Raw genomic sequence first — 6087 nt, forward strand, 5'->3', positions numbered from 1 at the left:
TACTGGAAAAAATGCATCCTCACAATGTCAAGGATTTGTGATTTCGGAACTCCACACAAACCCTTGACATAAGTCGCTATTTAAAAGTTGGGCTCGAAAGCTACTATTTCATTTGTTCCTGGTCTAGGACTGGAACCAATCAGAAAACAGCTTTTATTGTAGGTAAGTTTTGTAAACAAATATGACTCATCTTTAAAATAGAAAGTGTCAATATTGTAGGATTTTCGACTACCGTAGTTACATTAATGAAACATCGGGAATTATTTTTTAGAAGATCGTCCTCCTTACAATCACAAAAGATGTGCTCTGGAGTTGGGCCATTTGAAAACGACGGATTTGAAAAATAAATTCTCATTGGTTAGTTCATAATTACCCATTACATCATGTGTAACCACAAGCCAAACTTTTAAATAGCGACTTATGTCAAGAGTTTGTGTGAAGTTCCGAAATCACAAAACCTTGACTTTGTGAGGATGGACAAAATGATGATTTCTTTAAACAATTTTGTCAAATTACCTCTTCTGAAAGCCCAGTGACACTTTAACGGTAATTTTTTTTTTCTTTTCAAAAGAGCAAATATAATCTTGATTAGGCAAAATGAAAACATTTTGAAGTACCGGTAGTCTCTCTGCTTCTACTTTCAGTGCACTGATTTGTAAAAATAATTTTTTTTTTCAAATCAATTCAATTTTTAATCTAAAAATAGTTTGCATTTTACTTGTGATGAGAAGTTCACTTCACTCACTATTATCTGAGGTTTATATACATGTATCTCCTTATATCTCCTAACCTTACCGAACCCTGTCTCTTTCTCCACTGGTACTTTTACAAACGTAAGCATTCATGGATAACTTTTTTTTCTCTCTGATCATGTACAAATGTATATGAAAATCTTGGTAACTATCTACATGTGTATAAATGCCTTCACCTTGTATTAAACAGTTCTTTTTGTCAATATATATCGTATCTCCATTTCTCCTAGTTGTTTCCCCTTTTTTATAACTACTTGGAATATCATTTTTTCATACATTTCATGTATCAACTAAACTCAAATGAAACTTCACCATTTAAAGTTACACCTGATCAGTGATGATAAGCAAAAAAAGAATTTTTTTTTAATTCAGGTAGGCTAAAAAGGGAGCGTTATTTATTTGTGACAGATCTTTAGTCAGGTATCGATCAACTGTTGATTTGCTTCCCATTAAATGACAGCTATATATCCTTAAATATCACAATATGTGCACACAGCAAATAGAAATCGATGTGGTCGTCTTCTGGCAGTCTGTGTTGAGCCCTCATACCTAATTGCTTTGCTTTTATTCAATACAAAGGAATCTGTTAGGCAGAAAATGTTTCTATTGCATACTTCTTTTTTTATGGTGCTGACACATGTGATTAAGCAAAAAGTTACATCAGCAATGAGGATTTGTTCCTCAACATCAATATTTTATTTTCATTTCTGCTGTTTATTGATTTGAAATGGGAGCTTGTTATTGTCTCGGCTGTAAGCAATGCACAGAGATATATTGGTGATCAGAATCCAAAAAAAAAAAAAATGAACTTCCAAGAGTTATAGTTCTTAGAATGTTAGAAAGTGAGCTATAGCTATTTCAAGGTTTGGTTTTGATCTTTGATCAATCAATTACTGTGACGATTTGAATGATAAATGATTACAAATTGGTGGGTGTCAGGGAGTGAACTAGCATCATGTGTCACAGACTTCAAAATTACAAATGATACCTAATTATATATAAATGTCCATTTTATGTTTACGGAAGGTTGTATTTGTCAACGCTGGGGTCATAATTTGTATCAGCTACAGCTTAAGACAATTAATTTTTGAAACAATTAGGTTTAATTAAAGAGCTTTTAGGAATTCAGAAAATGGGGGAAGGGGGTTACAACAAACACAGCTGCAAATAGGTGTAGCTATTTTGATTTTTTTTTTTTTTTTTGAAAAGCTTTGAATCATTTGTCCAGTCAGTGCTGTTATTGATTGAGGCGGTGGCAGTCATGTCCAAGCTCTAATGAATCGAGTTCATCACAGAGGAGAGAGACCAGATTAATAGGAATTGTTTCACTTGACAGATGGGATAATGGGATTTATCCATTTTTACCCTAATAATCTCATTTAGAGGCAGGGAGCGGGTTGCAGACATTGCCAGGTCCTGTCGTAGCACTGATTTTTCCTATAAAGGAAGTGCTCACACTGTCAATTGATTTTCATTTAAGTTATTTCTTGGCTTCATATGGTACTTGAATAAAAAAAACAACACATAACACAGAAAATTTGCCTTTCTAAACACAAATGATTTTAGAATGGAATAGTGACTTTTTGTTTGTAATCTGTAATTTATTTGATTCTAAAATTGTGTTTACATGTTACTGAAGTGTCAATCCCTTTGAACTTCAAAACTTGGGAAGAGATAGAAGAATGAAAATGTTCATTAGTTACTTTCCTGCATTTGCCTGTATCTAACAGTAATTGATCTAACTAATTAACACAATGCCTTGGTAAAAAGTCACCCTTACTTCTCTAGAATTAAATGAAGTTGTTCCATCAAATGAAGTGTTGACTTTCAAAGAACAGGTTACGGTGTCAAATTTAAGTCCTTGCATTTTAAAAATTGCAAGCAAGAGCACAATAAAAAAGAAGTGTTTGCTTGGCATGTGCAATGATTCAGTTCTTGTGAAATCACTAATTTTTTTTTTTTTTTCGGGGGGGGGGGGGGGGGTTAATTTTTGTTGTTTTGAGGTATGAAGAGATCCTCAAATTCATGTCTATCATGAAATGTAAAAGTTTTACGTATAACTACTCAACAATTCTTCATCCATGAAATCAAATCCCAACAAACCAATATTTTTCCTCAAACCACAAAAATAACTGATCTTACAGTATTATTTCTAAAAATCTTGGTAACTTTCTTCATTTACTTCAACATTGTGTGATAATCATGACCTTGCCCTTTACTCCAGACAAAATCATGACCTTGTCATGTGACCCTCAATGTCTCCAGACATGCTGCTACTAGACATTATCTCAGTGTCTAATGGTCAAATAACAACCTTTATATCATGTCATCACAATTTGATGCTTTTTTATGCCCTTCATAAAGTTTCAATGGAGTATGTTCATGCCACTTGTACAGTAGACCTTGACAATGGAGAGGCATTATCAGCTCATATGTAACTAAAATTTTTTGTGGTTTACCAAAGGGCTTGTGATGAAACCTAAAGCATTTATATTTGGAAAGTCATTTTCACAAACATGTGTATTTTATAAATTCTTATCTAAATTTGGACTTTAATTATGATGAAAAATTTATAAAAGATGAAACTTAACCCAAAGGTTGTGCATTAGAATGAGGAAAATTTGAGTAACATGGAAAAGCAAAAAAGGAATAATAATACTCAAAATTGTGATCTAACATTAAAGCAGAGAATTGTAGATGTTCATAGAACAAAGTTTCATGTGTCCAGAAGGCATAAAATGAAATTACATTTTTGTCTTAGCTTCTATCTTTGACCTTGACCTTTTCTGTTTCCTTACTCATATCCATCTCAAACAACAGACTGAAAAAATTCTAATTCTCTACACCCAAGTAAAGTGTAAACAAAATTCATGTTAGGTCTAGGTACTGTCACTTTAACCTGGCCCAAAAATTTTTTTATCTACCCCCTTGCTAATCATAAAGCAAAGTTATGAAATTCTCTCAGTTGGTCATGTACAACTGGCAAACTTTAACCTCCCTTTGGCCTTGACTGTTGAATATTTCACCTCCAAATATTTAAAAAAAAAAATCTCTATCAGGCCTCATTTGATTCTAACAATGCAGTCAGATGATGTATGTCAAAAACACCTGGTATGATTGATCAGGAATAATGCACAGTGGAAGTGATAGTAAAACATTATCAAAGACATTTCTCTGGATGGAAGAAGTATAAAAACAACTCCAACAATTCTTATAACTAATTGCAGTCAGTGACACAAAAAGGTGGAATCTTCATGGATGCCTGCCAGTATGTGAATGCCCAGTAAAATCCTTTTCCCCGTCAATTCTCCTGTTTTTGTGGACCCCTGACCAATTAATCACACAATAAAAAAGAAACACGATTATGCTGTGAAAAATATCCATGAAAACCTGTTAAGATGCTGGTAAAAAATATATCGCTTTTCACTAATTTTTAAATAGATGCAGTTATTTAGTGTTTTATTATTCATAGATAATGTAATGCACTTTAAATATGATGATGTAACATGATTTATGGCTGGTTGTTAAGACCATGGTTAAGGCATATCAGGTGAAAATATATTTACCATACGTGTGTCATTGTAATCACAATACAGGACCTCCATGTTGTTAGCTTGGCTTATTAATTACAATAACATATTCTCTTTACCACAATCATTCTATAGCACAATCTGATTTTAATATCTATACTTATTCCATGTTTTATAGGGGACTGATTTCAGCCTCTTTTGGTCCAGTAGAGGGGTTATAATCATATAAAATTGCAGAAATTAAATTCATGCAAATTTAGGGCTGTATTTTATGTGAGAAGGCTAAATCATTTTCAGCCCAGATTATTTTTTTTTTCTGGATGTTTACATGTTGACAAAAGTGTTTGCTTGGAAGGTCATTCACCTCCCAGTACAATGTTATGTTCTGTTGAGGGTTCAGTCACAGTCAACAAAGTGATGCGTATATATATATATATATATATATATATATATATATATATATATATATATATATATATATATATATATATAATAGAGTGGAGGATTTCTCAATGTCATCAACAGGAGTGTGCCTTTAATTTTCTTCGATTTTATGGAGTGGGGGAATGGGGTAAAATTATGTGGTGCTTGATTAAATGTCTTGATTCAATTTTCATTTCATGGAATTCCATTTGACAAACGCATTTAGTTTCTTTATGTATACATGTTGTTCTTGATAACTATAGGGGTTCTTAGAATATTGTGCACAGGCATAAGAATTAATAAAGTGAAATTCATAGAATTAAAAAAAAGTTCTTTGATCATTTTATACCTGAATGCAGAGAACATGCATGTACTTTCTGGTTTGTAAAAAAAAAAAAATACAAATTTATAATTCTGTACATGCATGCTTAAAGTATACATACTGCAATTTCCAGTGGAGATCTTGGGAAAGCTGTAATGTTTAATTTCCTCTAAACTGTGAGATTAGTTATTAAAGTTATTCCACAAGACATTATGTCCAGTTATATTTTCATACAAGTATATATATATATATATATATATATATATATATATATATATATATATATATATATATATATATATTTACATATTTTTTTCCTTGGTTTTTCCCATTCTAATCAGGTATTGATAAATGCCTGAGCCTTACAGAAGCAGTTATATTTCTTTGTTCAATACTGCTGAAGCAGACTGCCTTTATTATACAGAGCCAGGACCTGTCTTCTGATTCATGGCACATCTGCTCTGTGATTTTGGGATGGAATAAACAGCACAGTCAAAACTCAGTAACTGAACAGGGTCGAGTGATGAATAAAAGTTAAAATACTTGAGGATTAAAGATAGCAAAGTTCCTGGTATTGTTTAAAACTTTTAACTCTTCAAATCAAGATGTGTGTTGGGGGAGGGGGTTAAAGACTTCTAGAAATTATTTTGTATGGAAATTTAGTGTAAATAGCTATGCCCCACCCCACCCCCAATAATCATGATAATTGACTCTTGCTAATTCTGAGTTGGATACCCGTATTTATTTTCACCAATTAGTATCTTCGTGTGAAAGGGCGAGCAAGTAAGGAGAAAAGTGAAAGGGAGGGGGGGGGGGGGGGTAATGGAGAGGTGTTATCATCATGATCAGCACCCCCTTCTTAGTTACAATGCTGTTTAATTCTGACCGTTTTTTCAAAAACATTATTAACAATATTTCTAGATTGTATATTAAAAGTTGTATAAATTTATAAATTATTGGCTTTCTAAAAGGTATTGATACCTGCGTAATTCAACAATATGACTCGACGTTATAATATACGTAGGACTTTATACTTATGAGCCAAACAGTTTCGTGTAAA

Source organism: Saccostrea echinata, unplaced genomic scaffold, assembly GCF_033153115.1.
Source record: "Saccostrea echinata isolate AGI-Se365-2 ecotype Australia unplaced genomic scaffold, CSIRO_AGI_Sech_v1 ptg000010l, whole genome shotgun sequence".
In the NCBI taxonomy this organism is placed as follows: domain Eukaryota; kingdom Metazoa; phylum Mollusca; class Bivalvia; order Ostreida; family Ostreidae; genus Saccostrea; species Saccostrea echinata.